We start from the raw sequence: 11,963 nt of genomic DNA, 5'->3' as shown, positions 1-11,963 counted from the left end.
TTCCTAACACACTCCATTACTCTTTCAGTCTCCAAGCACTTTGAATCCATTTTATACATTCAGGCGGTCAGACCTGTCACACCGGGGGGCGCTCTGATAGGGTCAGGGCACGGGCCTGGCTCTCAGACTCTACTGCCCTACCTGAGGGCCCACCGGCTGGTTAGAGACCACCTTCCAGGGGACATGGGAGATGTTCTCTTCAGACAGGTTTTTGTCAAGTGTCTTTTTTTTCTTGGACCAATCAGATTCCTTCTCCCACTTTCAGTGCCTTGAACGTCAAGCTTTGGATGACCCACCCATGTGGGCGGTTGTGCAGCGAGCGGGTACTGTGAGCCTCAAACATACTGTCAGATGTTACAGTGTTGGGAGAGGCAGTGAGGGGATCTGGAGAGGCAGGGGGCCGGGAAACGGCCCTGGCAGAGAGCTTGTGCTGACCGGGAGAAGGCGGCGCGGAAGGGCACCGCAGGCATGCCACGACCCATTGCTCCTCCATGCCCACGTGCGCGCACATCCACACACATTCCACACGACCGCTTCTCAGCCGCCACCTTCTGACCAAAGAGAACCTCTGCCCCTGACCCAGCCTCGCCTTCCCAAGAATCAGCGTCTGGGGTTGGCTCTTCTCTGCCTTCGCCGCTGCTCATCCAGGGGGAGGCGGGGCCTCGGGTGCAATTCCCAGAATGTTCCTTGCCCTTTCTCGGTGGTCACCATTCATTACTCATGTTCACTTTAATGAGTTACATGCTCATCAGCCACGGGCCATCACCACCCTTACTGATGGGTCTGAGGGGTGACATTCCCAGCCACCCCTTTGCTGGTAACCAGATAATACCCAGGAAGCGAGTAGCTCCAGTTCTGGCCTCACAGGCAGCCTCTATGTCCTTCATTTCAGCAGAGAGTCCTGCGGAGTGGGTCCGACTGGCACCTGTGGGCTCCCAGCTATATTCCACCCCTGGAAGCTGACACCTTTCTGTGGAGTCTTTTTGTGAGGAATCAGTGGGAAGGTCTGTCAAGAATGCAGGTTCCTGTGCAGAAAATGGATATAAATTTTGATTATTTTCATAGAACTAGAGCCATGGGTAAGCCAAACACTTAAAGCCTATAGATGGTGGCTTTTTAAAACACGAATATTAAAAAAAAAAAATTTTTTTTTTCGGGGGGGTTTGGCCGGATTCTACTTCCCCCCTTTTGTTTTAAGTATTAGGTCCATTCTGTTGAAATGATGGCAAGGAGGGGCCCAAAGTGACTAGGTAACTCAGCTGAAGGTGCAGAGAGAATTGCAGAGAAAGGAAGCCCAGTTTTCAGAAGCCTGGTACAGAGCTACTTCACTGTTCTCTGCTCTTAACACATGAACTGGGGGGTCCTGGGTACTTGGTATTAAACAAGCACAGTGCAAGGCACAAGGAAGCATCAGCAACCAAGGTCGTCTCTGCCCTCTGCAACTCACATGCTGGTGTGATCAGAATCTGAATTGGGACCTGCCTGGTAGGCCTCATGGAACGGCTTTTCTGGGGAGTGGGCTTGATCACAGAGCTTTGCTGTCTAATGCTGGTGTCCTCTAGCCTGGTGGTGCTCTGTACTTGGTGATCCTGATCACCTTTGGCATTCTTGTTTCCGTGGAAAGAGCAAGGGACTAGGGGTCAGGAAACCTGAGAGCCAGTTCTGAAGCTGCTATTAACTGAGTAACGTTGGCCTAACCTCTTTACATTCCTCACCTCCAATTTTCTGGCCTGTAAAATGAGGGAGAAAGGTTGCACCAACCTAGAACTGCTCTCATTTGCTGTATCTGCTTGGTGGGGGCTGGAGGGGAGAGCTCATCCCTAGCAAGGAGTTGGGAACAGTGGTTAGCACGTTGGGGGATAGGGGATTCTCCTATTCAAAGAAGCTTTTGCCATGGGCTTCATTATCTTGTCAGAAGTGTGAATTAGTTCCCAACAGGGACCCCTTTATCCCAAACAGCAATAAAAAGCACACCCTAAACCAGAGCAAAATCAATGTGGTGGGTTAGCCTTTAGCCTTTGGGTCATGCGTGATGCTCCCCACATAATTCCGACAGGTTTGCAAAAGTGTCTCTTGCCAGGGCAGGGCATGGTGCGTTTCCTTTACTGTGTGCCCAGGTTTCAGGCCACTACTGTCTGGGGAAATGGGAGCAGCCACCCTCTACCCCAATCCTCAGGATTATCCCTGGCCCAGGTACTGCCTGTTCCCCTTACCAAGGAGTGAGCACAGCTGACCCTGTTGGGTAGCAGCCATTTGCAAGGGGAACTGGTGGAGGGAAGAGGAGTAAAGCAGTTTTGACAAATTCTGGTCTTGAAGAGGTTCTTGCAATTCTGGGTGAGCCGTGGTCTTCCTTATGGAGGGCCCAGCCTGCATCCAAAATCCTGGATCCCTCAAAGTCCAGCCTCAGAGTTTGCATGAAGCAAAAACCATAAGTTAGAAAGAAAGGTCAGGGTTGGGAACAGTGCTATGCGCTCACAAATGTCTTGCTTGGAATGAAGCGGCTAGTTTGACTGTCCTGTCTCTGGGCAGTATGTTCCCTCCTTATCCCAGCAGTTGCCTCTCCCCTCATGGTGTTGACAGGAGCCTTTTCTGCTTACAGCATGGAGCACATTGCACCAGGCCCTCTTGCCTCCTGCCCTCTTATTCACCTGTGGATGCTCTTCAGGAGCCATGAGTCCTGGGCTCCTTAAGATGGAATTGGAGGGCCTGTCAGTATAGTTGACCCATGTACATAGCAATATTGGCCATTGGGGTTTGAAGAAAACCACGTGAAAGCCAAGACCCCATTTGGAGTGAACTGGCTCAGTATCTGCCTTGCTCTTTTCTGTGTGGACAGTTGTGTCCCCACAGCTGAACTCCAGGCCCTCCCAAGCCTTCCCTACCACGTTAGTGCTGTCTGACCTGAGCCTGGTCACCACTGTGCCTCCAGGCCATTCTGCATGTTGAGAATCACCTGGAGGGATCAGTGAAGCTGCTAACCCTGGTGCGACCTGTGAGGAGGCTGTGATGAATGCCGAAGTGCACAGACCAGGGGATGTGATTGGAAAGGCATTTATTTTTGTGAAGAGGCTATCAAATTAGCATTTAAATATCCCATTCCTTTCTCCTGGCCTCCCCCCACCCCCACAGGGTTTCTCTGTCCCCAAGGTCAGACTTTCTGAATGGCATCAGCTCACCTTTGTCTGCTGGGTCCTGACACTCCACCTCTGGGTTGGTGGAGGGGCCTGAGAACTGGGAGGGCAGGATCCCATTTTCTTGCATCACTGTGAGGGAGCTCCAGGCCCTGTCCCTGGAGAAATAATTGCTGCGCAGAAGTCACAGGCCATACTGGGCAGTTCTGGTACAAGCCTGCCCTTAAAAAAAATAATAATAATAGTGACTCCATATGCATAGAACTATCACCTATTCCTACCAGTCCACTGTCCTGCTGTCCCCGTCCTTGGCTTTTTGCTGGCCCCAAATCACGGGCCTTTGAGTGTTGGTGGGCCCTGGGCTCTTCAGACGCTGCTGCTTGGGAATACTGCTAACTCTGGGGAGACAGCAGCCATACAATCAAACTCTTGACACAATCTTGTTAGCAGTAGTGACCCAGAAGATTTTGCTACCTACAGTTTCACCAGAAAGAGGCCCAGGGCTCCCTGTGGTCACATTTTCTACCCCAGCTATTCCTGGGATTGCAACTGCCATTTCTGGCTCCAGTTGAATTTTCTCCACCCAAACCCCAATAATAAATGGATCCATGATGATAATTAAGAGAAAAGGAAAAAAAGTATTTTTGTTAGGACAAACCATTGTAGATTTTTAGCAATGTGTATCTGTGTGTCCCTCACACCTTTTTCCTATTCTGCCTTTTTTTCCTTTTTTTAAAATATTATGTACTATATTTTTAGTCTCAAACACACTATATATTATATATATTTAATTTTTTTATATATATAAATATAAATGTTTTAAAAAGTTCCACGTTTTGTGTTATTTAATACATTAGCAGCCAAGTTACTGAAAAACCTGCCTGATTTTGGATGCGATGGCCCTGGTTTGGGGAAAAGAGATAGGTTTGGATTGAGATTGCAGAAACTACATATTTGTGTCACCTCTAGGCCATGGGGCAAACACATTTTACTCACCAGTTTGTGACTGTCGCAGAACCCTGAGGCCAATTACGGCAGTTCAGGGACAAACAGCCAGACGCTCTGTACTTTTGGAACACAGCATCAAAATGTTATGTGCCAAATCTGATTATGGGGATAGGAAAGGGGGAGACTTTGAATCTGGGATCCAGATCCCAAAGGAATTGGGAGTGGGTATGTGAGCAGGGGTGGTTTCCTTTATCAAAGGCAAAGTTACCAGGTCTCTAACCTTTTGAACTTGTAGTGAAGCAGAATGAAACAGCCAGTGCAGCAGTGCATACACAGGCCATCTTTCCAAGAAGTCCTAAATTCCCTGAGTTGAGTAGAGATTTCGCTTCACTCATTTCACAGAAGTGTTTGAGGATACCTGAAATTGTTTTTGGATAATTAAAAAAAAATTTTTTTTTTCTTGGAGAGAGAGGGTCTTGCTGTGTTTCCCAGTCTGGTCTCAAACTGCTGACCTCAAACAATCCTGCCTTGGCCTCCCAAAGTGCTGGGATTACAGGTATGAGCCACCGCCTCCAGCCCTAATAATGTTTTTGAAAGCTATAAATCATTAGAGCAATACAAGGGCTTATTGCTTTCCTCATCCAGTCAATGACCAAGCAAACTCAAGATGGTTCATGGTAGCTTTTTTGTACACACAAGACACAGAACATAGAGGCAGAGAGAGGACGTAAGGGTTGAAAAAATATTTCAGAGATAAAGCAACCCATTTCCAAGGGGGTTGGAGGTCACAGCCCAGGGTTGCAGCCAAGGGAGGGGGCAGGGTGCAGTGAGGGCTGGAGTCTGGAGACATGTTGCCGGGACCAAGAGCCTATTGGTAGCACAAGGTGAATCCAACCTCGATGAGAATGAGAGACCAAGGTGCAAGGTGAATCTAGAGGTTACAGCCAGGTAAGTTGCACTGGCACAGGTAAAGTCACACTGATAGACAGGATCCAGAAGCTAATAGAAGAGAGTGAAACAAACAAGCAGAAGAGAAGAAACAAGGTTGTATAAACACGGAGGCCCAGGTGAATTCTGTTAGGCCACGTGGTGTTGGGTGGGGTGCTTCCCGCATATGTCCACTTGGGATACATTGTATTCTTCTCTGCATCCCCAGAGCCCAGCAACGGGCCAGCAGGTACTTTGGGACAAATTGTATAAGGCACGATATGAGGCTCCAAAGGCCTAAAGCCACTCTTTTCTTAGGCACAAGAAACACCACAGGCCTCTTCCTATGACAGGGGCTCCAGCTCCTCCTCTAAGTCACCTCCAGTCTGAGGACAAGTAATAATGACACAACCCCTTTGTCATCTGGTTTTACAAAGTTGTAAAAGGCACTCCTCCTTGTGAGGTCTTCTGCTTCACAACAGAAGCAGAAGCTGGCCTAGGCATAAACATGCTCCTGTCTGTGCTTCCACACCAAAATGTGACGTTCAAATTTCTCCATGAGATGACCCCAAATCATTCAATCCTTTCTTTCGCCTATCCTACAATTTCAATGCAGTCGAGTGGAATCAGGCCTTGGTTGTGGTATGCCCCTGCGCCTTCCTGCCTCTGTGCTTTTGTCCAAGCTCTTTCTCTGCCTGGAGAGCCCATGTCCCTTTACTTTCTCATTTCCAAATTTTACTTATCTTTTTTTTTTTTTTTTTTTTTTTTTTGAGACAGAGTCTCACTCTGTTGCCCAGGCTAGAGTGAGTGCCGTGGCGTCAGCCTAGCTCACAGCAACCTCAAACTCCTGAGCTCAAGCAATCCTCCTGTCTCAGCCTCCCGAGTAGCTGGGACTACAGGCATGCGCCACCATGCCCGGCTAATTTTTTCTATATATATATTTTTAGCTGTCCATATAATTTCTTTCTATTTTTAGTAGAGATGGGGTCTCGCTCTTGCTCAGGCTGGTCTCGAACTCCTGAGCTCAAACGATCCGCCCACCTCAGCCTCCCAGAGTGCTAGGATTACAGGCGTGAGCCACCGCGCCCGGCCCAAATTTTACTTATCTTTAGGGCCCAGCTCAAAAGCCATCTCCTCCAGGAAGCCTTGCTTGACTCATTGCTCACTTTCTCTCCCTCCTGGGAAGTGTCATGGGTTAGCTATGTCTCATTGATCTCATTTGTAACCTACTTTGATCACTGGGGTTTTGTGTATGACACATCAGCACTTTCCTCTTAAAATAAGGGCACTTGAAGACAGAAAGCATGTATCATTTATTTTAGTATCCCCATCACCCACCAGAGTGCCCGGCATGTAGTTGCTCAGTATGTGTTGAAGGAATGCAGGGATGGAGGGAAGGAAAGAGGGAGGGAAGCAAAGCCATAAACACAATGCATAAAGGGAATTTAACCTAGAAGAAGGAGTTCATGCTTGATGAAGTAGTATAGCACGGACTTTAGAGTCAAGACTGCCAACACGATAGACATGACCAGTACTTACTGATACTGACTTCTCTGTTTCCAAGTTCCCTGGCTGTTGGACAAGGCCAATCTGACAGTTTGGCCAGTGTGCTATAAACAGCAGTGGCATGTCACTTCCAGACCAAAGCATTCAATTGCTAGTGTGAGATCCTCCAGCTTTTTCCTCCCTTGCCCTAGTGACAGGAGCCCAGATGGTGCAGCTTCATAATAGTGGAGTCCCTCTGCCTGGGTCTCTGAGTGACTCTGTGAAGCAGAGCCCTTTGGTCAACCCATGATGAACATGTAGTTTGAGGGAGAAGTAAAGCTTTGTTTTGTTAAGAGACTGAAATTTCAAGGTGGTTTGTTACTGCAACACTGTGTACCCCATCCTGATTAACACAGACAGTGTTAAAATCCTCCTTCACTATTTGCTCCTTAGGTAAGTTACTTTGCCTCTCTACATCTTTCTTCTTTTCTGTGAAATGGACTAGTAACAGTTCCTATCTCATAGGAGGTGCTTAGCAGAGTTCCTAGCATGTGAGTAGTCAGTAAATGTTAACTTTTGTTAGTCTAGAGAAAGGGGAGCAGTGGGCATCAGTCCCTTTCACTCCTTCTCCCCTTTACTTAGGGACATCAGTAAAGATGTCACCAATTGCCCAGGGTTATGAAAAGAGCAAGGACTCTGGAAAGAGAAGATTTAGGTTAAAATCTCAGCAAAGCCTCTTGTAACTGTGATGCGTGGCAGGTCAGCACACCTTTCTGAGCTACCACGTCTTTATCTTTACAATGTTGTGAGCACTCAATGACAGGAGATATACAAAAGCCTTTTGTAAATTGATAAATGCTATTCAAATGTAAGTTGATTACTTTGATCTCTTAACACCCAGAAGCATCCCACCCCCACCTCATCCCCACTATCTACAGCATCCCACACCACCCTCCTGCCACAAACATAACAGGAACACTGCTCTAGCAGAGACCTGACATTAGGAGAATGTGCCCATCCAGCTGGGCCTGATAGAGCCCATCTTGCCAGCCCCCAGGGTTCTGAAACCAAAAGACCAGCTCTTTGCAAAGCAGGAACCTGGGGGAGGAGAAAGATCACTTCATCCACACTCACTTTCCCATTTCCTTTACTCGTTGTAATTAGCTACACAGAGGCAAGCTCCCGGGGAGAGCAGAGCCATCAGCTCCCAGAATTGAACGGAGGAGCTTTGTCTGTTTGTTCCTCTCCACATAATACTGCTCTCTTGGTGGTCGCTATGCAAACACATCCTGCATTCATTTGCAAACTGGGGAATATCTCATATTTTGAGGCTCAGATTAATGTTCCAGCTCCCCAAAAGAGACACTGGTGGGGACTTCTTTGCAAACAGTAACCTGTCAAGTCCTAGCAGAGGCTGATTCCCAGAGTCATGTGATAGCCTGAGGGGGTACCAAAACCTTGCTCCCTCAGAGCCCCTAGGATCCCCTCACTAAAATCGATGCTTAACTGTGGATAATAGAATCTCAAAAATTAAAAGCACCTCTGAAGCCATCTGGTCCAACTGTGGACCCAGAGCAGAGGCTGCAGTTCAGCTCCAGAGACAAACGGGCTCTGCATTGAGACCATCAGGGGACCTGAATGCAGGGTGGCTCTTTATGGAGTCTGGACTTTGGGATCTGCATGTTTGGGTTTGCCCCCAGCTTCCTCAGGCACCAACTCTGTGCCTTTGGGAAAATTATCTGCCCTCTCTGGGCCTTAGTTTCCTTATCAGAAATCATTCTTTCATTCATGCAAAAAATATTTATTGAACATTTACCATGTGTCTGACACTATATCAAAACCTAGGGACGTAGCAGGGAACAATACAAAAGACTTTGCTTTCGTGGAACTTACACTGTAATATTAGACTGGAGAAAGACAATGAACCAAAAAATGATGTCAGGTAGGAGCAAGGAGAGACACAGAGTAGGGTAAGGGGCATAGAGAGGGACCAAGGGAGAACAGATATGCTATTTTATGTTTGGTGCTTAGAGAAAGTGTGGATGGGAAAACCAAATTCTACAAAAATATTTAAAGAGGTTTATTCTGAGCTGAATATGTGTGACCAAGGCCCAGGGAGCATAGTCTCAAGAGGTCCTGAGAAAAATGTACCTGAAGTGGCTAGGTTACAGTTTGCTTTTATACATTCATGGAGACAGGAATTACAGGTAAAGCCATAAATCAATACATGGAAGGTACACATCAGTTCAGTCCAGAAAGGCAGGACATCTCAAAGCCTTACAAGTCATGGGTAGATTTTAGGGATTCTCTAATTGGCAATTGGTTGAAAGAGTTAAGCTTTGTCTAAAGACTTGGAGTCAGTAGAAAGAAGTGCTTGAGCTAAGATAAGTGGGTCTTCTTTGTGTCATGTAATGCTGTACTCCATTGCCCACCCCGCCACCGTCTGCCCCCCCAATCCTTGGAAAAATTGTTTTCCCTGAAACCAGTTCCTGGTGCCAAAAAGGTTGGGGACCGCTGCTGTACAGGAATCAGGTTGGAAAGTAAGCTACATTATACTGTGTTAATAAAAAAACCCATTTAATAATGGGATCTTATCATTTGTAAAGTGTGACTCACCAGGCCCCTTAGAAAGGAATTTGGGAATTTCAGGGGAAAAAACATCCAGGAGAAGAGGACAAGTAGGCTAGGCTTATATCTGGGGGAAGAATATTTTAGGCTAATATTTTAGCTAATATTTTAGAATATTTTAGCTAATATTTTAGCTGCAAAGGCCCTGAGGCAGAAATGAGTTTAGAGGGTCTCAGGACCAGCAAGGAGTGTGGCGGGGGTAGCAGTACGAGCAGAGGAGAGTGGTAAGGGATCGTGTGAGAGAAGTGAGGTGGAACAGATCCTGTGAGGACCTGTAGGCCATTAAAATGGCCTTGGGAATTATTCTGAGATAGGAAGATGTAGTCAATCGAGCTATATGAAATTACTGTTTTTGTAGGTCAAAAATGGTTGAAGAGCAGCCATTTTATATGTTTCAAGCTAATATATGTAAACATGCAGTACTGTTGATTTATTACCACCTTTTAAAAAACAGGCTTTTCTATTATTTTGACAGGATTAATGGGAAGACATTTCTTCCTTCTACTAAGCATGAATCTGCCTCCTTGCAAGTTTTACCCAAGGCTGTATGTAGTTCTGCCTTCAGGACACTGTTGTCTGGGTAGTCTGCCCCCTTCCCCAAGCAGCCCTTTTGGTGTTGAAATGAAGTCGTCCTCATGTCATGTCTCTTCTGAGAGGTCTCTTCTCAGTTAAATATGTCTGATTCTTCAAACCATTTCTCTTACGATACGGTTTCCTGGCTCGTCTCCATTCTGTTCACCCTTCCTTCTGGGTGAGTTCTGAACACATTAGGAAATTCAATATCTCCCACCTCACCACATTAGTCTGAAGGAGAGTTCCCCATGTCAACTCATTAAGACCCTCTGTGTTCCTTCACCTCCTAAACTTCAGTAAATAGACGCTGTCTTCTGGCTCTTCTCCAGGAGGGATTGGTGGCCCCTTCACCTCCCAATAGTCCTAAGACCCATCCCCTCCACTGAAGTAGGAGATGGTGCCAGATTCTCAGACACAAATCTCAAGGAGATAGAATAAGAGGGATTCCCAGGCCCCACAGCTCAGCTATGGCCATGCTAGGCACTACGACCTAGATTGTTTGGGGTGTCCCAAGACTTAGTGCTCTGTGTGGTGGGCCTACTTGTAATTTTTTAACAGCATGGCTAAGCATGACAATGACCCAGACCCTTCCTGCTCTTAGAATCTAGATCTGTTTTGGCTGGACATGGTCGGCTCACGCCTATAATCCTAGCACTCTGGGAGGCTGAGGCAGGAAGATCACTTGAGGCCAGGAGTTCGGGACCAGCCTGAGCAAGATAGCAAGACCCCATCTCTTCAAAAAATAGAAAACTTAGCCAGGCATGGTGGCACATGCCTATAGTCCCAGGTATTAGGGAGGCTGAGGCAGGAGGATCACTTGAACCCAAGAGTCTAAGGTTGCAGTGAGCTATGGTGACACCACTGCACTCTAGCCCAGGCAACACAGCAAGACACTGTCTCAAAAACAAAACAAAACAAACAAACAACAAAAAGAATCTAGATCTGTTTTCTCTCTGGTTTGAGAATTGAGACACGAGTGCTAGTCTAAACTCCACTTATTAGCTATTTGACCTTGGACAAGTTACGGAAACTTTCTGAGTCTTAATTTTCTTATACATAAAATGATGATAATGATACTACTATGGTAGCAGAAAGAAGAGTTAGCATAGTTGGAGACTAAATGAGCAAGTATCCCAAATCCTACCACTCCACATTGCCTCCGCTGCCATCTTCCAGTCCAAGGGCCCATCAGCTCTCCCTAGATTCCTGCAGTGGCTAAGTAGTCTCCCTCCTTCCAGTCTTTGTGCTCTTCGAGGTTGTTTTTCACAGCAGGGCATTGGTAGCAATTCCCTAGGGAATTGTTACCCTACGTGGAAAAAAGAACCTGTTCTTAGTTTCACCATCAATACTAGAAAATTAGCCTTTATCTTAGTCTGTTTGGGCTACTATTAATAGAACAAAATACCATAAATTGGTGTCTTATAAACAACAGAAATCTATTTCTCACAGTTCTGGAGGCTGGGAAGTTCAAGAACAAGGTGCTGGCAGTGGCAGTGTCTGGTGAGGTCCTGTTTCCTAGTTCATAGATGGCACTTCTCACTGTGTATTCACATGGAGGAAGGGACAGGGCGGCTCTCTAGGGCCTCTTTTATCAGTGCACCTAATTGCAACCATGAGGGCTCCACCCTATGACCTATTTACCTCCCCAAAGGTCCCACCTCCTAATATCATCAGCTTGAGGGTTAGGATTTCAACATATGAATTTCGGGAGGACACAAACATTCAGACCATAGCAGACTTTAACAAAAATAATATATTCAGAGTAATCCTTTTAAAATGCAAATCACATCACATCACTCCGCTACTTCAGATCTTGTGGCTTCTTATTCCACTTAAAATAAAATCCACACTTTAATTTCCTACAAGCCCTACCTTGCTTGGCCCCTGCCTACCTTCTTTCTGTCCTTAGTTTGTCACTTGCCACTCTAACTTCACTGACTTTGCTGTCTGTGACATTCTATCATGGGATAAAATGCTAGCCCCTCCTTCCTTCAATGAAACCCTCTGAGATTTTGGATACGGTTAGGATGGGGGCTTGCAATGCGGAAGGAGTTAATATTTATTAAGTAAGCATGCCAGGCACTTTCATATATGTGATTACATGCAACTTGCAGAATAATGGGCCTCTGAAGTCAGACCTTAAAAGGAATTCCCCTATCCTCCCATCCCCAACACCCAACGGGTCAGCTAGGAGGAAAACTCAGCAAATAAACCAGAGAGGCTTCCAGCCTCAGGGCTCCCAAGGCTCCAGCTCTCTCCTTCTAATAACCT

At 46.5% G+C, this 11,963-nt stretch overlaps 1 pseudogene; it reads left to right on the top strand.

Moving 5' to 3' along the window:
- Nucleotides 1-190: 190 nt before the first annotated feature.
- LOC138389891 (uncharacterized) lies at nucleotides 191-1,105 on the top strand (annotated as a pseudogene).
- The last annotated feature ends 10,858 nt before the right edge of the window (nucleotides 1,106-11,963 follow it).

Source organism: Eulemur rufifrons, chromosome 8 (assembly GCF_041146395.1).
Source record: "Eulemur rufifrons isolate Redbay chromosome 8, OSU_ERuf_1, whole genome shotgun sequence".
NCBI classification, from domain to species: Eukaryota; Metazoa; Chordata; class Mammalia; order Primates; family Lemuridae; genus Eulemur; species Eulemur rufifrons.
This window is presented reverse-complemented; position numbering and strand designations above follow the sequence as displayed.